Genomic DNA, 22,941 nt, shown 5'->3' with positions numbered 1-22,941 from the left:
ACACACACACACACACACACACACACACACACACATACACTTTTATTTGTATGGATTACTTAGGTGTTTACATTGTATTACATACTGTAGGAGTGTAGGTGTTTATTATATATTATATGGGTGCTTGTATTGTATTACATACTGTAGGTGTTTATTATATATTATATGGGTGTTTATTTTATATTACATACTGTAGGTGTTTATTATACATTATATGGGTGTTTATTTTATATTACATACTCTAGGTGTTCATTTAATGTTACATACTGTAGGTGTTTATTCTATATTATCTGGGTGTTTATTTTATATTACATACTGTAGGTGTTTATTATACATTATATGGGTGTTTATTTTATATTACATACTCTAGGTGTTCATTTAATGTTACATACTGTAGGTGTTTATTCTATATTATCTGGGTGTTTATTTTATATTACATACTGTAGGTGTTTATTATACATTATATGGGTGTTTATTTTATATTACATACTCCAGGTGTTTATTATATATTACATAATGTAGGTGTTTATTATATATTATATGGGTGTTTATTTTATATTACATACTGTAGGTGTTTATTATACATTATATGGGTGTTTATTTTATATTACATACTCCAGGTGTTTATTATATATTACATAATGTAGGTGTTTATTATATATTATATGGGTGTTTATTTTATATTACATACTGTAGGTGTTTATTATATTTTATTTTACATAATGTAGGTGTTTATTATATATTATATGGGTGTTTATTTTATATTACATACTGTAGGTGTTTATATATTTCTGGGTGTTTATTTTATTTTACATAATGTAGGTGTTTATTATATAGCCTGGTGTGTTGGCGCAGTGGTTAGGGCAGCGGCTTGGGATCCAAAAGGTCCTGAGTTCAAGCCCCGTTGAGCCACTGAATTAATACACCAGGGGGTTAACTCAGCCTGTCATCCTTCCGAGGTTGGCGAAATGAGTACCAGTGTACTGGGCCGGTGTATACCCCGGTTAAAATAGGTATGCCATATCCCTGTGTCGTAAGAGGCGACCAGGGTTGCGTCAGGAAGGGCATCCGGCGTAAAACCTGTGCCAAATCACTATGCGGATCATACGGATGATCCGCTGTGGCGACCCCTAACGGGAGCAGCCGAAAGAAGAAGAAGAAGAGGTGTTTATTATATATTATATGGGTGTTTATTTTATTTTACATAATGTAGGTGTTTATTATATATTATATGGGTCTTATTTTATGACATACTGTAGGTGTTTATTATATATTATATGGGTGTTTATTTTATATTACATACTGTAGGTGTTTATTATATTTTATTTTACATAATGTAGGTGTTTATTATATATTATATGGGTGTTTATTTTATTTTACATAATGTAGGTGTTTATTATATATTATATGGGTGTTTATTTTATTTTACATAATGTAGGTGTTTATTATATATTATATGGGTGTTTATTTTATTTTACATAATGTAGGTGTTTATTATATATTATATAGGTCTTATTTTATGACATACTGTAGGTGTTTATTATATATTATATGGGTGTTTATTTTATATGGCGTACTGGAGGTGTTTATTATATATTATATGGGTATTTATTTTGTATGACATACTGGAGGTGTTTATTATATATTATGTGGGTGTTTATTTTATATTACACAGGTGTTTATTTGAGATTTCATGGGTGTTTATTTTATATGACATACTGTAGGTGTTTATGATATATGGGTGTTTATTTTATATTACATACTGGAGGTGTTTATTATATATTATATGGGTGTTTATTTTATATTACATACTGGAGGTGTTTATTATATATTATATGGGTGTTTATTTTATATGACGTACTGGAGGTGTTTATTATATTGTTTCGAATTCGCGCCCGCTGGCGTGCGAACGGCCACGTGACTCGAATTGCGGCACGTCGTCCACTGGACGGACAATTCAGTCGTGACCCTCTCGGACCAACGCCGGGAGCTAGTCACGGGTGGGGGTTTAACCTCACCACGATCATGCCAATTGCCCACCCGCGCAGGATAGGGTCGCTCGCCAAATTCGATCTACCTAAGTACCTGCGCGAATGGTCGACTGGGCGATCGCACCTCGCCGCAGGTCGACTCCGGACACGGGCTGCTTGGGCGGTCTGCTCCATGCTATCGGGATAACCGAGCGGTGTTATCGCCAACCTGGACGGTTCAGATTAATGACCGGGTGTATTAAGCCCACTACGAACCCTTTACGTGAAGCAGGATGGAGGGTCAATAAAGAAAAAGACGGCGAAACGGAAAACAGTTCACACAATGCACATTTATGACGCGACACACGGAAAGCACACATATACAGCCAAACAGTCAAAATGCACATATAGCAGTTAAAACAAAAGAAACAATGACGCAGAGTTAATACCGAATACGCGTACACACGGCAACACTTATACAGTTTTACTTACAGACGGCGCCAACACACATTTACTCAAAAGCAAAGGAAATAAGCCACCCTCATAGACAAGGGGGCAGACAGGCCTGGAGGCCAATATGTGCGCGTGACCTGGAGGAGCGGCCAGGTCCGCGAGACCGTGGGGGGGGGGGGGGCTACCCGCGTCCTCGTGGCGCGTTGGGGGACGGGCCACAGATGTGGCCACAAGGGTGTGCCCGACCCATGCTCCTTGGCGGGTTTCGTTGGCACGACGTTTGGAGTGGGGTGGGAACGGGGCTTTTGTACTATATCAGCGCAGGGGAAAGGGGGAATTGTTGATGCCCTGGGGGAGGAGAATGGCTGGCTGGCTTGGGTCCCGCGACGAGCGATCTCACACCGCGACCTCGTCGTCGACCTTCTCGCCTCGGACCTGAGCTCCTTTGCCTCTTCCCGCAACTCTACTCAGCCGACTGCAGAACCCAACTCGCTGCCACACCGATGACTCGACTCACTCTGCCCTGCTGACACACACTGCTACTGCCACACTCTGCTACTTCCACACTCTGCTACTGCCACACTCTGCCATGATTTGCCTTGCGCTCGCCGTTTTATAGGCCAGCAGGAGAAAACAATATGCAAATATCCGGATCAGGATGACCTCGGGGGCGGAGCCACACTCGCCAATTGGACGGAGGAAAAAGTGGGCGTGAACCTCCCCTGATCCTAGAATTTGCATATATCGATTCCACACAGACACACTGGAGGCGGGGCCAAGCCGCTCCGCGCTTGCTAATTGGATGGATCAGAAGTGGGCATGTAGCGTTCCTGATCCGAATTCTCCCTCGGAAAGGCCGCTATTTGTGCTCGCGGCTCGGTGCGTATCGCTGAACAAGCCCAAGACAGCCCGACGCTCAGTGTTCACAGGTGGTGCGGGAATGGCCATAGAAGGAGAGAGGTGTGAGGGTGGTGGAGGGTTTATCGGTGGTGGTTTGATGGTTATTGTGCCGTTTGGGAATGACGGTGATGCAATGTTTGCGGGATTGAGTTGTGAAGGTAAAGGTCGTGGCTGTTGGCGTTGTTGTTGTTGTTGTTGTTGTTGTTGTTGTTGTTGTCTGAGGGTTGGAGCGTGGTTGTAGTTGGTGACAATGGCTGGCATGGTGGTTGTTGTGTGATGGCGGTTGAGACGTGGTTGGTTCAAAATAAAGATAGAACAGAAAAACGGCCATCTCAAAGCGTCGCAGCCCGAATGAATCGCATAAATTCCCTCTATACAACGGGTTTGGGGCTAACTACACATGAACTTAAAAGATATCTCACCTACGGGACCTGAATGGTGGTTTGCGAATTTCCACAGCCGTACAATATATTATATGGGTGTTTATTTTATATGATATACTGTAGGTGTTTATTATATATTATATGGGTGTTTATTTTATGTGACATACTGTAAGTGTTTATTATATATTATATGGGTGTTTATTTTATATGACATACTGTAGGTGTTTATTATATATTATGTGGGTGTTTATTTTTTGTGATGTACTGTCGGTGTTTATTATATATTATATGGGTGTTTATTTTATATTACATACTGTAGGTGTTTATTATATTTTATTTTACATAATGTAGGTGTTTATTATATATTATATGGGTGTTTATTTTATTTTACATAATGTAGGTGTTTATTATATATTATATGGGTGTTTATTTTATTTTACATAATGTAGGTGTTTATTATATATTATATAGGTCTTATTTTATGACATACTGTAGGTGTTTATTATATATTATATGGGTGTTTATTTTATATGGCGTACTGGAGGTGTTTATTATATATTATATGGGTATTTATTTTGTATGACATACTGGAGGTGTTTATTATATATTATGTGGGTGTTTATTTTATATTACACAGGTGTTTATTTGAGATTTCATGGGTGTTTATTTTATATGACATACTGTAGGTGTTTATGATATATGGGTGTTTATTTTATATTACATACTGGAGGTGTTTATTATATATTATATGGGTGTTTATTTTATATTACATACTGGAGGTGTTTATTATATATTATATGGGTGTTTATTTTATATGACGTACTGGAGGTGTTTATTATATTGTTTCGAATTCGCGCCCGCTGGCGTGCGAACGGCCACGTGACTCGAATTGCGGCACGTCGTCCACTGGACGGACAATTCAGTCGTGACCCTCTCGGACCAACGCCGGGAGCTAGTCACGGGTGGGGGTTTAACCTCACCACGATCATGCCAATTGCCCACCCGCGCAGGATAGGGTCGCTCGCCAAATTCGATCTACCTAAGTACCTGCGCGAATGGTCGACTGGGCGATCGCACCTCGCCGCAGGTCGACTCCGGACACGGGCTGCTTGGGCGGCCCGTTCCATGCTATCGGGATAACCGAGCGGTGTTATCGCCAACCTGGACGGTTCAGATTAATGACCGGGTGTATTAAGCCCACTACGAACCCTTTACGTGAAGCAGGATGGAGGGTCAATAAAGAAAAGACGAAGCGAAACGGGAAAACAGTTCACACAATGCACATTTATGACGCGACACACGGAAAGCACACATATACAGCCAAACAGTCAAAATGCACATATAGCAGTTAAAACAAAAGAAACAATGACGCAGAGTTAATACCGAATACGCGTACACACGGCAACACTTATACAGTTTTACTTACAGACGGCGCCAACACACATTTACTCAAAAGCAAAGGAAATAAGCCACCCTCATAGACAAGGGGGCAGACAGGCCTGGAGGCCAATATGTGCGCGTGACCTGGAGGAGCGGCCAGGTCCGCGAGACCGTGGGGGGGGGGGGTCCTACCCGCGTCCTCGTGACGCGTTGGCGGACGAGCCACAGATGTGGCCACATGGCTGTGCCCCGACTCCATGCTCCTTGGCGGGTTTCGTTGGCACGACGTTTGGAGTGGGGTGGGAACGGGGCTTTTGTACTATATCAGCGCAGGGGAAAGGGGGAATTGTTGATGCCCTGGGGGAGGAGAATGGCTGGCTGGCTTGGGTCCCGCGACGAGCGATCTCACACCGCGACCTCGTCGCCGACCTTCTCGCCTCGGACCTGAGCTCCTTTGCCTCTTCCCGCAACTCTACTCAGCCGACTGCAGAACCCAACTCGCTGCCACACCGATGACTCGACTCACTCTGCCCTGCTGACACACACTGCTACTGCCACACTCTGCTACTTCCACACTCTGCTACTGCCACACTCTGCCATGATTTGCCTTGCGCTCGCCGTTTTATAGGCCAGCAGGAGAAAACAATATGCAAATATCCGGATCAGGATGACCTCGGGGGCGGAGCCACACTCGCCAATTGGACGGAGGAAAAAGTGGGCGTGAACCTCCCCTGATCCTAGAATTTGCATATATCGATTCCACACAGACACACTGGAGGCGGGGCCAAGCCGCTCCGCGCTTGCTAATTGGATGGATCAGAAGTGGGCATGTAGCGTTCCTGATCCGAATTCTCCCTCGGAAAGGCCGCTATTTGTGCTCGCGGCTCGGTGCGTATCGCTGAACAAGCCCAAGACAGCCCGACGCTCAGTGTTCACAGGTGGTGCGGGAATGGCCATAGAAGGAGAGAGGTGTGAGGGTGGTGGAGGGTTTATCGGTGGTGGTTTGATGGTTATTGTGCCGTTTGGGAATGACGGTGATGCAATGTTTGCGGGATTGAGTTGTGAAGGTAAAGGTCGTGGCTGTTGGCGTTGTTGTTGTTGTTGTTGTTGTTGTTGTTGTTGTCTGAGGGTTGGAGCGTGGTTGTAGTTGGTGACAATGGCTGGCATGGTGGTTGTTGTGTGATGGCGGTTGAGACGTGGTTGGTTCAAAATAAAGATAGAACAGAAAAACGGCCATCTCAAAGCGTCGCAGCCCGAATGAATCGCATAAATTCCCTCTATACAACGGGTTTGGGGCTAACTACACATGAACTTAAAAGATATCTCACCTACGGGACCTGAATGGTGGTTTGCGAATTTCCACAGCCGTACAATATATTATATGGGTGTTTATTTTATATGATATACTGTAGGTGTTTATTATATATTATATGGGTGTTTATTTTATGTGACATACTGTAAGTGTTTATTATATATTATATGGGTGTTTATTTTATATGACATACTGTAGGTGTTTATTATATATTATGTGGGTGTTTATTTTTTGTGATGTACTGTCGGTGTTTATTATATATTATATGGGTGTTTATTTTATGACATACTGGAGGTGTTTATTATATATTATATGTGTGTTTATTTTATATTACACACTGTAGGTGTTTATTATATAATATATGGGTGTTTATTTTATATGACATACTGGAGGTGTTTATTATATATTATATGTGTGTTTATTTTATATTACACACTGTAGGTGTTTATTATATAATATATGGGTGTTTATTTTATATGACATACTGTAGGTGTTTATTATATATTATATATTATATGGGTGTTTATTTTATGTGACATACTGTAAGTGTTTATTATATTTTATATGACATACTGTAGGTGTTTATTTTTTGTGACGTACTGTCGGTGTTTATTATATATTATATGGGTGTTTATTTTATATGACATACTGGAGGTGTTTATTATATATAATATATGGGTGTTTTTTTTTTTTACTGTAGGTGTTTATTATATATTATGTGGGTGTTTATTTTATATTACAGATTTCATGGGTGTTTATTTTGTGTTGCATGGGTATTTGCAGTGAACTGAAGCCAATATATGTACAATGTGTGAAGAACAGTGAACTAAAGACAAGAACATTCAGACACATCAGTGCACTTTTTACATCAATTGCAAGGACATGAGAAGACAAAAGACAAATCAAGAGTACATGGAATTTGAACCTGTGATTCGATTATGAATCTGGTTCCCTGGTTGCATCATTCCTGAAATAAATGCACCGGTGCCGCTTATGCAGTGCCTCTTGCAGGTTAATGAATGGTTTTGGAGTTTGTGGCCAGGGTACTGGTCTCACAATATATTTCCCACCCATGGTAATTTTACTATATGCTAGAACATCACCCCTTATGGTGGATTTCCCCACTTTGTGCTGGTGTGAATACCTTGGAAGACACTCAAAATATCCACCTACATTGTTGAGTGAACCGTATACAATTTGAAGAGAAACACAGATCAGCTATCCAATTTATATTTTGTTCCAGATCAGCAATCCAAGCTAAATGCTTGGTGTTGGCTTAATGCCTAAGAGTGGTGGGCTAGGGATCCTCGGGTCCTGAGTTCAAATCCTGCTTGGCTGTTGAATTAATATCAGGTGGGGTTGACTCAGCCTGTCATCCTTCTGATGGTGGCAAAATGAGTAGCAGCTTGCTTGGTATTCTGTGTTGGAGTAGCGACCCATCCAGGATTGTGCCCAATAACCCAGGAGACTGCTTAGGCAGCACCAACGCTCTGCAGAGAGCATTGTCCCAAAGGAAGGAAGAGGAAGAATCCAAGTTATCCATTGGCAGGGGTGCCAACCAAGAGGAAAGAGCAGTGATCGATCAAGCTGCGGATGAAGGCTTGTCGGTAGATAGGAGTTCATATGTGCCAAGGAAGGACTTTGTATGACTGAGGATGCTCAGTTGGCGACTGGCTATGGTGGCTAACTTGGAAATGTGGTTTGCCCAAGAAAGATCATGGCTGAAAGTGAGACCCAAGTGTTTAAGTGACCTACTCTATTTCAAGAGGATTATTGAGGAAGTAGATAGGCTTTGCCAGAAGGTGCCTTTGGAGAGAGATACTGAAAGTGTGAGATTTATCTGGATTGAAAGACGTATTCAAGGTGTTTGATCAGCTTGTGATTTTGTCAATGTCTGAAAAGAGGGAAAAGCCTACTGCCTGCCTATCTGAAGAATGAGGGATGTCACAGCAGAGGGTGGAGTCATCAACAAATAGATAAACCAATGTCACCCGCAGGGTGACCCGTATCTTGCCAAAAGGTGACCGCGTGTGACTTATTTAAGGTCACACTGAGGTGAACAGAGCTGCTATCCACCAGGAGCGACTCCTTGAGGAATATCTGCCTACGAGAGATTCCGATGAGAATCGTTCTACAGAGTAACCATGAAAAATATGCTTTTGCCTCATAACGTCACCAAATGACGTCATAATGTCTCAAGCTTGACATATCTAGAAAGCACTCATCGAGGTGTTCAATTTCAGGTACTACACGATATGGTTCCTAAAACTTGAAAATTTGACCTTGGGGTCAAATATGTTTGACCTTAGGCGCTAACCATGAAGGTCAAGGCTAATCGCCACCAAAAATTAATCAGCTGAGCGCCAGACCATGAACTATATTCCCATGAAGTTTGAAGATGATCCGATCGAAATTACTCAAAAAATAAGGGTTTCTTCGACTCCCCTGATTTGCGACAAAGTGACCGTGACCTTTTACCTTGACCTTCAAAATTTTGTGCACTAAAAGGGACCTCTATAGGCCTCTGATATGCAAAGTTACAAACATTTCCAATGATAACTGTGCTCTGCAGAATTTTTTATATGTGATTACAGACAAACAAACAAACAAACAAAAAAAACATACAAGCTGACTAACATCTTGCAAAAACTTCGTTTTGGCAAGATAAAAACTTACCAAGTAACAGATCTTGCAAAAACGAAGTTTTGGCAAGATAATAAAGGGAATTTCCAGAGTCAGAGAGATCATTAATGAAGATCAGGAATAGAACTGAGCCCAGAGCACTGCCTTGAGTTGACAGGGAGAGGAGATGAAAGCATTCAATTGAGTGCCACACATTGGTGATGAGAGTAGAGCAAGTCAGAAAGCCATGTGTGGAGTTGGCTGTGGAATAACACAAGATGACAGACTATTGAAAGCTTCAGATGTCTACAGAGATGGCCCTGATCTCATGTCTGACAATCAGGGCCCCCATCTGTTGTTGAGAGAGAAGAAGCAGCACGTCGTCCAAGGTAGCGTGATCTCGTTGTGGATCTGAATTAATGATCTAATCAAGGTAGTTTTCTTAACAATTACAGTTATAGGGTAGTTTCTTTCCAGGAGGGTGGGGGTTGTCAGAAAGCTAGAATGTTTTGCAATTATAAGGGTGTGTCATATTGATGAACAGAGACCTTAGGAATTTGGATAAGCGCATAAAATTAGGATGGACAATAGTGCTCATTGTCAAAGGGTAATGGCATGGTTGTTTTTCCCATATGGTGAAGTTTTTCCGACCTAGTTGCTATTCCCATGTTTTTAATTTTTCCCACGTGGTGTTTTTTTCCCCACATGGTAGTTTTCCTCACATGGTAATTTTCCCACATGGTTGTTTTACCAATGTGGTATAGATTTTCCATGAGATAGTTTTTCCCAGAAGGAATAGTTTTCCCACATGGTAATTTTTTTTCCCACATGGTATGGTTTCCCAAGGTAGGCATTCCCACATGGTATCGTTTCCCATGGTAGCTATTCCAGCATGGTAGTTTTACCAACTTGGTATAGTTTTCCCACATGATAATTTTTCCCACATGGTAATTTTTGAAACGTGGTAATTTTTCCCACATGGTATTTTTTCCCCCTGTGGTAGTTTTTCCCACTTCACACAGTCATTTTTCCCCCATGTGGTAGTTTTTTTTTCACACATGGTGTAGTTTTCCCCTCTGGTATAGTTTGCCTCACATGGTATAGTTTCCCCTGGTCTTTTTCCCCACATGGTAGTTTTTCCCACTTGATATAGTTTCCCACTGTATTTTTTGCCACATTGTAGTTTTTCCAACATGGTAATGTTTCCCACATGGTAATTTTTTTTCCACATGGTATAGTTTCCCATGGTAGTTTTTCCAACATGGTAATTTTTCCCCACATGGTAGTTCTTGCCACGTGGTAATTTTGTCCACATGGTTGTTTTTCCCACATGGTCATTTTTTTTCCTCATGTAGTTTCCCATAGTGATTTTTCCCATGTGGCAGTTTTTCCCACATGGTAGTTTTTGCCACATGGTAATTTTTCCCACATGGTAGTTTTTCTCATGGTATGCTTTGGAGTTTTACCAATTTGGTGTAGTTTTCCCACATGGTAATTTTTCTCACGTGCTATATTTTCCCATGTCATACAATTTTTCCCATGTGGTGTATTTTTCCGAAATGGTAGTTTTTTCTACATCGTAGATTTTCCAATCTCATCGGTTTTTTTTACATGGTGTAGCTTTCTGAAATAGTAGTTTTTCCCATGTGGTGTATTTTTCTGAAATGGGGAGTTTTATCTCACGTGTAGGTAGATTTTTCCCATTTAATGCAGTTTTTCTGACATGGTGTAGTTTTCTGAAAGCGTAGTTTCTCCCACATGATAGCGCTTTTCCCACATTATATATTTTGCCACAATGCATTTTTCCCCACATGGTATAGTTTCCTGTGAAAGTTTTTCCCACATCGTCATTTTTCCTATATGGTAGTTTTTCTCACATTGTGTAGTTTTCCCCATATGGCATAGTTTGCCTCACACAATTTTTTTTCCACGAGTATTTCCACATGTTGTAGTTTCTCATAGTATCATTTTGCAAGTGGTAATTTTCCCAAGAGGTAATTTTCCCATGTGATTCCCATAGGTATTCCCACATCTAGTTTTCACACATGGTCATTTTTCCCACGTAATTTTTTTCCACATGGTAATTTTCTTGTATATGGCATACTTTCCCATGATAGTTATTCCCACATGGTAGTTTTCCCAAGTAGTAATTTTTCCACATGGTAATTTTATTTATACATCGAATAGTTTCCCATGGTAGGTATTCCCACATGGTATTTTTGCCAGAAGGTAATTTTTTTTTATATGGAAAACTTTCCCATGATAGGTATTCCCACATGGTAATTTTTTTTTATATGGAAAACTTTCCCATGATAGGTATTCCCACATGGTAATTTTTTTATATATGGAATAGTTTCCCATGGTAGGTATTCCCACATACCGGGCGTAGTGGCGTGGGCCTGTAATCCGGCTACTCAGAGGCTTGGGTTGGAGGATCGCTTGAGGACGGGGGCTCTGCACTTAGACGCGCGATGAGAGGATGTAGGGCAGCCTGGAATCATGGCGAAACCCAATCCTTATCCCTGTGTCGTAAGAGGCGACCAGGGTTGCATCAGGAAGGGCATCCGGCGTAAAACCTGTGCCAAATCAGGATGCAGATCATCACGGATTATCCGCTGTGGCAACCCCTAACGGGAGCAGCCGAAAGAAGAACAACAATGGTAGGTATTCCCACACGGTAGTTTTCCCATTCTGGGATCCCATTTTCCCTTCTGCTCTCCCAACAATGGATGAAGGTCCTCAATGCCAGACAGGAAATCCGAGCCGTATCCCTGGACATATCACGTGCTTTTGACACAGTCTGGCACCCTGCCCTGCTCACCAAACTCTCTTCCTATGGTATCCAAGGCCATCTCCACTCATGGCTCACAGACTTCCTCTCCTGTCGCAGACAACGTGTGGCCCTAAATGGAGTTCTTTCATCCCCTCTTCCTGTCCAGGCTAGAGTTCCTCAAGGTAGCGTTCTGGGCCCTGTTCTTTTTCTGGTTTTCATCAATGATCTCTCGGACTCTCTGGAAAATCCTCTATATCTCTTTGCTGATGACTCCACCCTCTGCCGGACGATCGGTCATCCCTCAGACCGGCAAGCAGCAGCTTCTTCGCTCACTGCAGATATGGATAAAATCACAAACTGGTCCAACACGTGGAACATGTCTTTCAATCTGGACAAATCTCACACTCTCACTATGTCTCTCCGAAAGGACCCTTTAGAACACCCCCCACACCCCCCGACCATCCACTTTCTCAACAATCCTCTGGAAGAAGTCCTTTCTTTCAAGCATCTGGGTCTCACTATTTGCCATGACCTTTCCTGGGAAAGTCACATTTCAAACCTCGCCTCCAAAGCCAGTCGCCGACTGGGAATCCTCCGTCGTGCAAAGTCCTTCCTCGGCCCACTTGAGCTCCTGACCACTTACAAAGCTTTCGCCACAGCCTGATGGAGTACTGATCTCCCCTCTGGGCTGGTGATCCTGCCTCCCACCTTTCTCGGCTCCACGCTGTGGAAACCATGGCATTTTGGATCATTGGCATTTCCTGCAATGAGGCTGAGTCTTTGGGCCTCTCACTCTCCCACCGCAGGCTGGTCAGTGGTCTTTCTGTCTTCTACCGTCTCCTCTCCAGCATCTCCCCTCTGCTCTCTCTGCGATTTGTCCCCACCACATTTCCGCAGGGCGCTCAAGGTCCGCCATCAACCCCCTTCTGGTAAAACTACCAAAATCATGAATCACTGCTCACCTTCACTTTTCATTCCTCTTTTTTTCCCACCTTTGGAATAAACTCCCTCACTCTATTCAATCCCATTCTTCCCTCCAGGCCTTCAAAACAGCTGTTCACCACCACCTGTTATTATCCCCCATCCAAATCCTCGATCTTTTCTACCCCCGATAATCCACCCAAGCCCACCTCCTTCAAATTCCCTGCTTTCCTTCCTGAAAGTCCCTGTAATGTCCATCCTGTATTCCCCATGTTCCCCGCCCCATCCCTCTCCCTTCCACAGATCTCCTAATGTCTCTATTCCCCACTGTTTTGTCCTTCCCACTCCCGCCCCTCTTGTATCATGCCCCCCTTGCATTGCGTTGTGTGTTAACTCTCAAACGAGCCTCGACAAGGTATATACATGTGGTCATTTTTCCACATGGTAATTTTATTTATACATGGAATATTTTCCCATGGTAGGTATACCCATGTGATAGGTATTCCCACATGGTAATATTTTTTATATATGGAATAGTTTCCCATGGTAGGTATTCCCACATCGAAAGTTTTTTTTTAATGCCTCCGCACCAAGGGTGCCGGAGCCATTATGTTTCCGGGTTGTCTGTCCGTCCGGATTTTTGTTTACTCGATAACTCAAGAAGCAAATTGTAGAATTTCATCAAACCTGGTAAGACAGGGCAATTAAGTGATTAGATTTTGGGCCAGATGTGATAAAGGTCAAGGGTCAAACGTCAAGGTCAAACTCTGAAATTTTACTGTTTACGCCATAACTCATAAGAAATATTGGAGATTTTGGGCCAGATATGTTAAAGGTCAAGGGTCAAATATGTCAATACTCAAGTGTTTGTGGGGGAGAGCAGACGCATACCTGTCGACTGTGCGCTGTCGAATTATTCTAGTTATATATGGAATAATTTCCCATGGTCGGTATTCCCACATGGTATTTTTGCCACATTGCAACTTTTTTTACATGGAATAGTTTCCCATGATAGGTATTCCCACATAGTTTTCCCACATGGTAATTTTTTCCACATTGTAATTTTTTTCTATATGGAAGAGTTTCCCCTGATAGGTATTCCCACATGGTAATTTTTTTTTCTATATGGAATAGTTTCTCATGGTAGGTTTTCTGCCATGGTAATTTTTTTTTATACATGGAATCCTTTCCCATGATAGGTATTCCTACATGGTAATTTTTTTATATATGGAATCGTTTCCCGTGGTAGGTATTATTCCTACCATGGCATTTTTCCCACATGGTATTTTTTCCCACATGGTAATTTTCCCACAGGGTATTTTTTGCACATGGTAATTTTTTTTCTATATGACAGTTTCCCACGTGGTAATTTTCCCACATGGTAATTTTTTTCTATATGACAGTTTCCCATGGTAGATATTCCCACGTGGTAATTTTCCCACATGGTAATTTTTCCCACATGTTATTTTTTTTCCCACGTGGTAGTTTTTTCGACATGGTAATTTTCTCAGATTGCATAATTTCCCATCATAGGGATTCCCACATGGTATTTTTCCAATGTGGTGTAGTTTATTGTCAGGTCAGGCCAGATCAGATCTGTGACCTGCTACAGGTATCATGTAAACCTGTACTAACCTATTTCATGGTCGGGTTGTCGGTGACTCAACCGTCTCCCCCACCAGGTTTTCTGGTGAAGAGGGTGAATAGATATGGAGAGCCAGCAGGATTAAAAAGAAAACCTGTCAAAGGGCGGAGGAGCTCCTTGTGAGCCAACTACCATCCATATCTAGTGCCCAACTGTGTCTGCGGATATCCTCCTGCAGTTGGGTTACTTCTTATTAGGAGGTTGGTGGCAGGCTTTGCACTCTGGCCACTGTAAAACCCTTCATTCAGCAAAACATTCTCGAAGCATAAAAAAAATAAGAAAACCCACTGTGTGGGGGTACCTCCTGTGCAGCTTCCCTTCGCAGGGCAGCTCACCGGATGATGGGATTGGGGGAAAGCCTTTGGGACCCCAAATCTTTGATGATAAGAGGGAAACCACGGGGTAACATTCCTGGGTCAGATTGCGGGAGAGTGTGTCAGAGTGGTGCTGAGGTGTCCACTGGGTAACCGACACGCCACCCATCCATTGGGAAGTAGAGTTACCTCGCGTCAGATCCCTCCCACCTCGCAAGAGGGGTTGAATAATTGTCGGTGCGATCCATCTGGGTCGTCTCGTCTGGTCTGCTGGCCATCTTCCATCTTGGTGCTGGCTGGCGTCTGCCGCTTCGTTTTGGTTCATTGGCGCTTGGTGCGAGGTTGTTCATGTGGATTCGAGTCCCACCATGGTGGTTGGAGCGTCCGATCTTCCCAAGCCCTTCCACAAGAATCCCGAGCTCTACAAGGGCAGGTCGGAAAGCCGTGCAAACGTGGCCAAGTACCAGCAGAACTCTGACCTCCAGCCTGTCTATCCCCTTGGCTGCGAGGGTCGAAATAAAGACAATCCAGGTCCATTTTATTTTGGTGTGTGTGTGTCTGTGGTGGCGCCGTCCTATAAGTAGAAATTGTTAAGCGCTTTTGCTCACTGTACATTGCTTGCATATTCGTGATAACTCTGCTCTGTGTCTCCCTCCCTATTGTAAAATAAATCCCCTGTTAAATGTACCAGTTTGTTGCCTGTCGTTTCTATCATTGACCGAGCATTGTGCGGGCTTGAGAAATAGTGAGGCCGTCTGTGCCGTAAGTTTTTATTTGGACTGGTGTGGCTTTGGTAACTCTCGGTCGGTTACGCCGGATCCAAGTCGTTAACAGCGACTCGGTTCGGACAAAGTCGGCCGAGGATGTGGCTACCCCGGTAGTTAGATGGCATGGGTATGAAGGTAAATTTGAATTAGACAAGTGGACCCCACCTCACGCTGTCAAAATATTGGCGACCACGGTCCTTTAAGTGACCCGTCGACTCTGGAGTTATCCAGGGTGACGTCCTTTCGATTCTGGTATTCGGTGGGAGACGGCCCGACTGCTCCATCTAGCAGTTGTCCTCGCCACTGACCCCCGGCCCACAACACTATGTCACACTCGAGTCTGTGGTTGATCAGTGCCCCAGGCGAGATACACTTCTCGTCTTGGGGGATTTCAATGCATTGATTGGAACTGATAGGGATGGCTAGGAGACATGTGTTGGTCCCCATGGGTCGAGAACTGTGAACCTGAATAGCACCAAGTTCCTTGACTTTGCAAGAAGCCATGGACTTAGGGTGGCTGGTTCATGGTTTCATCACCCACAAGCTCATCGCTGGATTTGGAATTCCAATGCTGGTGATGTGGCAAAGGAGATTGACCACGTCCTCGTTGATGGTCGCTGGAGGATGATCCAGAACTGCAGGGTCCACCGGAGTGCTCAGTTTCTCGATACTGACCACCGGCTTGTTGTAGCAACTCTTAAGTTGCACCTTAAATCCAGGAGAATGGTACCATCCCAGCCTAGGCTGGATTTGGCAAGCTCAAGTATGAGAGGGTGGCTGAAAGTTTGCGAACAAGCTGAGTGGAGAATTGAGGAGTCTGGGTGCTTTGGGGGATCCTGAAGAGTTGTGGAGTGCCTTCAAGACCATCTTTCTTGATGTTGCCGGTGGATGTCTTGGAACTCACCAGAGGAGGAAGAAGAATTTTGTCTCTCAAGGAACACTGGATACCATTGACCAGAGTCGCAGATCTGAGCTGTTCAAGGAGCTGAGGCATAAAACTGTATGTGCACTCAGGGTGGACAAGGAGGCCTATGTGCGAGGAATCTGTGAGGGGGTAGAGCATCACCTGTGGACAGGTGATTCTCGTCCCGCTTATAGGGGAATTCGCGCATTGCGTTCATCCAAGCCCATTGCTCGGAGCACTGCAGTTAGAGCAGAGAGTGGTAGGCTCTTGACAGAGGAGTCTGAAGTGAAGGCCTGCTGGGCCGGTTACTTTGAGCGGTTGTACCAGGCTGATACACCAGCTGTCGAGTTGGACGTCAGGTGTGTTACAATCACTATTGCTGACCCTCCAATCAACTGTGGCCCACCTTCGTTTGTGGAAACACAGGCTGCAGTGAACCGGTTGAAACGGGACAAAGCTCCAGGGATCTGTGGCATCGATGCTGAACTTCTCAAGGCTGGTGGAAATGCTGCACTAGTTTCATTGCATGCAGTTATGTGCTCTTCCTGGAACACAGGCATCATCCCAACTGACTGGAAGAGGGGCCTTGTTGTCACTCTCTGGAAAGGGAAGGGTGATCGCCAAGACTGCAACAATTACTGAGGGGTGACGCTGCTCTCAGTGCCGGGCAATGTCTTTGCTCGGATAATTCTTGATGGGGTTCGCCACCACCTGCTTGAGCACCAACGTCCAGAGCAGTCAGGCTTTACACGAAAGAGATCAATGATTGATCGTATCTTTGCTCTTCAGGTCCTCACCGAACACAGACGAGAGTTTTGGCAGGGGCTGCTTGCAGCCTATGTTGATCTCTGTAAAGCATTTGATTCAGTTTGATTCAGAACTCTACTCTGGTACTGAGAGTGCTGTGAGATCGGGTGGTGCCATCTCAGATTTATTTCCAGTTGTTACTGGAGTTTGTCATGGGTGTGTCCTGGCCCCCACACTTTTCAGCACTTGTATGGACTGGATTCTGGGGAGGATGTCAGAGAGATCAAGTTGCGGTGCATCATTTGAGAATATCAAAATCTCTGACTTTGATTTCGCAGATTATGCAGTCATCTTTGTGGACACTTTGGATATCCTTTTGGGGGTGCTCGAGGTGCTGAATGAGGAGTTGGACCTGCTGGGATTATGGGTTTTGTGGGTCAAAACTAAGATCCAGGCTTTCAATGACATCTTAGATGTTGCTGTCCTGTCTGTGCCTGTTTGTGGTGAGGATGTTGATGTCATGGAGAGATTCACTTCCCTTGGCAGTGATATTCATGTCTCTGCTGGCCATGATTCAGAGGTCAATAGACGTCTCGGTCGGGCCTGGGGAGTCATGGATTCACTGGATCATGGGGTGTGGCACTGCCGCTACCTGTGCGGGATTACGAAAATCCAAGTCTTTAGGTCCTTGGTGCTTCCAGTCTTGTTCTATGGATGTGAGACTTGGACTCTGACAAGGGATCTGAGACATAGACTTAATTCCTTTGGTACCGGGTCTCTACGGAGAGTCCTTGGCTACTGCTGGTCGGACTTTGTGTCCAACGAGCGGTTGCTGAGAGAGACTCAAATGAGATTTGTTACCTGCATAGTACGTGAGTGTCAGCTGCGGCTGTTTGGACATGTGGCTCATTTTCCTGATGCTGATCGTGCTCACCAGATTCTCTCAGCAAGGGAGTTTCGTGAGTGGAGGAGGCCAATGGGCCGACCACGTGCCTCGTGGTTGCAGAAAATTGATCGAGATCTCAAGGAGATGGGGATGGGCCTGGCATCTGCCTGGGGGATGGCCAGACGGAGGCCTCTGGAGTACCGGTGGAAAGTGAACACAGCGACGCGCTGCTCTGGTGAATGCTCCCATACCTGACCTGACCTGACCTGGTATAATCTTCTTGCATCGTATTTTTCCCATGTCGTAGCTTTCCCAACATGATATTTTTTCCCATGTGGTAGATTTTCCCACATGATATTTTTTTCCAACATTGTCGTTTTTCCTACATTATATTTTTCCTCACGTGGTAGTTTTTCCCACATGATATTTTTTCCACTGTGGTAGTTTTTTCCAACATGGTAGTTTTTCCTACATGATATTTTTTCCCACATGATATTTTTTCCTGTGTGGTAGTTTTTCCAACATGGTAGTTTTTCCTACATGATATTTTTTTCCCACGTGGTAGTTTTTCCAACATGGTAGTTTTTCTCACATTGTGTAGTTTCCCCATATGGCAGAGTTTACCCTCACACAGTAGCTTTCCCACAAGGAAGTGTTTTCACATGTAATTTCCCATAGTATCTTTTTTGCATGTGGTAATTTTCCTGAGGTATTTTTCCCCACGTGGTAGTTTTTCCCACATTGTAATTCTTTCCACCTGGTATCATTTCACTTGGTAGGGACTCCGGCATGGTCGTTTTACCATCGTGCAATAGTTTTCCTACATGGTAATTTTTTCCTAGGTGATAGATTTTCCCACATCGTAAGTTCCCCATACGGTAGTTTTTTTCCCCACATGTTAATTTTTCCCCCCATGGTGTCGCTTCCCATGGTAGGTATTCCCACATCTCGTTTTCCCTCATGCTAATATTTTTCTCTATGGCATAGTTTTCCATGGTATGTATTCCCAAATTGTAGTTTTCCCACATGGTATTTTTTTTTCTCCATGGAATAGTTTCCCATAGTCGGTATTCCCACATCTAGTTTTCCCACATGGTATTTTTTTTTCCCTGGGGTAATTTTTTTTTCTATTTGGAATGGCTTCCCATAGTTGGTATTCCCACATATAGTTTTCCTACATGATATATTTTTCCCACGTGGTAGTTTTCCCACATGGTATAGTTTTCCATGGTAGGTATTCCCACTTGGTAGTTTTCCCACATCGTAATTTTTCCCACATGGTACTTTATCCCACGTGGTAGTTTTCGCACATGGTATATCTTCCCAAACGGTATTTTTTCACACATGGTATCTTTTCCCCAACATGATAGTTTTTCCACTCGGTATTTTTTCCCACGTAATACTTTGCCTTCGAGTTAGTTTTTCTCACGTGGTAATTTTTTTTTCTATACGGACTAGCTTCCCATAGAAGGTATTCTCACATTGTATTGTTTTACCACATGGTAGATCTTCCCACATTATAGTTTTTATTATGTGGTGTACTTTTCTGGCAGGGTAGTTTTTCCCACATCGTAGAGCTTTTCCCACATGAAATAATTTCCAATGGTAGTTTTTTTCCTACGTCATCAATTTTTCCACGTGGTAGCTTTTCTCACATTGTGTACTTTTCCTCATATGGAATAGTTTACTTCACATAGTAGCTTTACCACATGGAAGTGTCTCCACATGTTGTACTTTCCCATGGTATTTTCCCCACATGGAAGTGTTTCCACATTTTGTAGTTTCCGATGAAACTACAACTACCTTTTCCCAAAAGGTAGTTTTTCCAACATGGTAATTTATCCCACATAATTTTCCCAAGTGGTAGTTTTTCCCACGTGGTAATGTTTTCCCTATATTTTAATTTTCCCAAGTGGTAGTTTTTCCCACTTGGTAATGTTTCCCACATTGAAGGTTTTCCGACATGGCGATTTTTCTCACGTGGTATCGTTTCCCATGTTAGGTATTCAAACATGGTGGTTTTACCAACATGGTATAGCTTTCCCACATGGGAATTTTTCCCAAGTGGTAGTTTTTCCCACATTGTAGTTTTTCACACATAATCATTTTTCCCACATCATACAGTTTTACCATGTGGTGTAGTTTTCTGAAATGGTAGTTTTTTCCACATGGTAGATTTCCCCACATCATTCAGTTTTTGTTACATGATGTAGTTTTCTGAGTGGGTGTTTATTCCCACATGGTGGTGCTTTTATCACATTGCATTTTTTTCTCACATGGTAATTTTCCCCAAGTGGTAATTTTCCCCACGTTGTAGTTTGTCACAGTTGATAATTTTTTCCACATAGTATCGTTTCCAATGGTAGGTATTCCCACATGGTAGTTTTACCAATGTGATAATGTTTTTCTACATGGTAGGTATTCCCACATGGTAGTTTTCCCACACGGTATAGTTTCACATGGTAGGTATTCCCACATGGTAGTTTTTCTGACATGGTAGTTTTTCTGACATGGTATAGTTTTTTTTCCACGTGATAGTTTTATCGACATGGTATTTTTTTCCCACATGGCAGTTTTACCAATGTGGTATAGTTTTCTCACATGGTAGTTTTCCCACGTAGTAATTTGGTAGTTTTATCAAGGTGGTATTGTTTTCCCACATGGTAGTTGTTTCCCAGATGATAGTTTTATCAGCGTGGAATAGTTTCCCATGGTAGGTATTTCCACATGGTAGTTTTACCAATGTGATATTGTTTTCCCACATGGTTCTTTTTCTAACAGGGCAGTTTTACTAATGTGCTATAGTTTTCCCACATGGTAGTTTTTTTCCGAAATGGTAGTTTTTCCCACATGGTATAGCTTCCCATGGTAGGTATTCCCACATGGTAGTTTTTCTGACATGGTAGTTTTACCAAAGTGGTATCGTTTTTTTCCCATATGATAGTTTTATCAACATGGTATTTTTCCACATGGTAGTTTTACCAATGTGGTATAGTTTTCTTACATGGTAGTTCTCCCATTTTGTAATTTGGTAGTTTTATCAAGGTGGTATGTTTTCCACATGGTAGTTTTTCCCACATTATAGTTTTATGGACGTAGTATAGTTTTTTTCCCCACATGGTAGTGTTATCAACGTGGTATTTTTTTCCACATGGTACAGTTTGCAATGGTAGTTTTATCAATATTGTGTTGTTTTCCCACATGTGTTGTAGTTTTAGCACTGTTGTATTGATTTCCTAAATGGTAGTTTTAGTATTGCTGCATTGTTTTCTCAAATTGCAGTTTTAGCACTATTGTATTGTTTTCACAAATGGTAATTTTAGGAATGTTGTATTGTTTTCCCAAATGGTAGTTTTAGGAATGTTGTATTGTTTTCCCAAATGGTAGTTTTAGTAATATTGTACTGTTTTCCCACATAGTAGTTTGAGAAATGTTGTATTGTTTTCCCAAATGATATTTTTAGAAATTATGTACTGTTTTCCAAAATGGTAGTTTTAGCAGTTGTATTGTTTTCCCAAATGGTGGTTTTCGCAATATTGTATTGTTTTCCCACAAGGTGGTCTGAGCAATGTGTTATTGTTTTCTCAAATGGTAGTTTTAGCAATGTTGTATTGTTTTCCCAATGGTAGTTTTAACAATGTTGTATTGTTTTCCCAAATGGTAGTTTCAGCAATGTTGTATTGTTTTCCAAAATGGTAGTTTGAGCAATGTTGTATTGTTTTCCCAAATTGTCATTTTAGCACTCTTGTATTATTTTCCCAAATGGTAGTTTGATCAATGTTTTATTGTTTTCCCACATGGTAGTTTAAGCAATATTGTAGTTTTCCAAAATGGTGGTTTTAGCAATATTGTATTATTTTCCCCTCATGGTAGTTTCAGCAATATTGCATTGTTTTCCCAAATGGCAGTTTGACGAATGTTGTATTCTTTTCCCACATGGTAGTTTTAGCAATATTGTACTGTTTTCCCAAATGGTAGTTTTCGCAATGTTTTATTGTTTTCCCCTCATGGTAGTTTCAGCCACATTGCATTGTTTTCCCAAATGGTAGTTGTAGCACTCGTATTGTTTTTCAAAATGGTAGTTTGAGAAATGTTGTATTGTTTTCCCACATGGTAGTTTTAGCAATGTAAGTTTTCCCAAATTGTAGTTTCATCAATGTTGTATTGTTTTCCCACATGGTAGTTTTATCAGTGTTGTACTGTTTTCCCACATGGTAGTTCAAGCAATATTGTACTATTTTCCAAAATGGTGGTTTTAGCAATGTTGTATTGCTTTCACAAATGGTAGTTGTAGCACTCTTGTATTGTTTTTCCAAATGGTAGTTTAAGAATTGTTGTGTTGTTTTCCCAAATAGTACTTTCAGCAATGTTGTATTGTTTTCAAAAATGGTAGTTTTAGCAATGTTGTATTGTTTTCCCAAATTGTCATTTTAGCACTCTTGTATTATTTTCCCAAATGGTAGTTTGATCAATGTTGTATTGTTTTCCCACATGGTAGTTTAAGCAATATTGTACTGTTTTCCCAAATGGTGGTTTTAGCAATGTTGAATTGTTTTCCCAAATGGAAGTTTTAGCAATATTGTATTATTTTCCCCTCATGGTAGTTTCAGCAATATTGCATTGTTTTCCCAAATGGAAGTTTGATGAATGTTGTATTATTTTCCCACATGGTAGTTTTAGCAATATTGTACTGTTTTCCCAAATGGTAGTTTTCGCAATGTTTTATTGTTTTCCCCTCATGGTAGTTTCAGCCACATTGCATTGTTTTCCCAAATGGTAGTTGCAGCACTCGTATTGTTTTTCCAAATGGTAGCTTGAGAAATGTTGTATTGCTATCCCACATGGTAGTTTTAGCAATGTAAGTTTTCCCAAATTGTAGTTTCATCAATGTTGTATTGTTTTCCCACATGGTAGTTTTAGCAATGCAAGTTTTCCCAAATTGTAGTTTCAGCAATGTTGTTTTC

At 42.2% G+C, this 22,941-nt stretch overlaps 2 protein-coding genes across 45 annotated transcripts in view; one reads left to right on the top strand and one right to left on the bottom strand.

Annotated features, from left to right (window-relative positions):
- Positions 1 to 7,414, top strand: part of LOC147026245 (uncharacterized) — a 165,889-nt gene extending 158,475 nt beyond the window's left edge. Inside the window, exon 4 of the transcript XR_015058185.1 lies at positions 7,182 to 7,414. The gene's annotated coding sequence lies outside the window, so the exon portion shown is untranslated. The remainder of the gene's footprint in view (positions 1 to 7,181) is intronic.
- LOC147026244 (uncharacterized) overlaps positions 1 to 22,941 on the bottom strand; it is an 80,617-nt gene that overhangs the window by 49,893 nt on the left and 7,783 nt on the right. For 5 of the 44 annotated variants that reach the window (XR_015058199.1, XR_015058198.1, XR_015058212.1 and 2 more), the window contains exon 2: positions 11,401 to 11,596. The exons of the other annotated variants lie outside the window; for them this stretch is intronic. The gene's annotated coding sequence lies outside the window, so the exon portion shown is untranslated. The remainder of the gene's footprint in view (positions 1 to 11,400; positions 11,597 to 22,941) is intronic. 44 annotated transcript variants of the gene reach the window in all.

The sequence above is a fragment of the Eptatretus burgeri genome, chromosome 5 (assembly GCF_056783735.1).
Source record: "Eptatretus burgeri isolate ZD-2024b chromosome 5, Ebu_testis_v1, whole genome shotgun sequence".
Lineage (NCBI taxonomy): Eukaryota > Metazoa > Chordata > Myxini > Myxiniformes > Myxinidae > Eptatretus > Eptatretus burgeri.
Note: the sequence above shows the minus strand (reverse complement) of the source record. Positions and strands in the feature narration are given on the sequence as shown.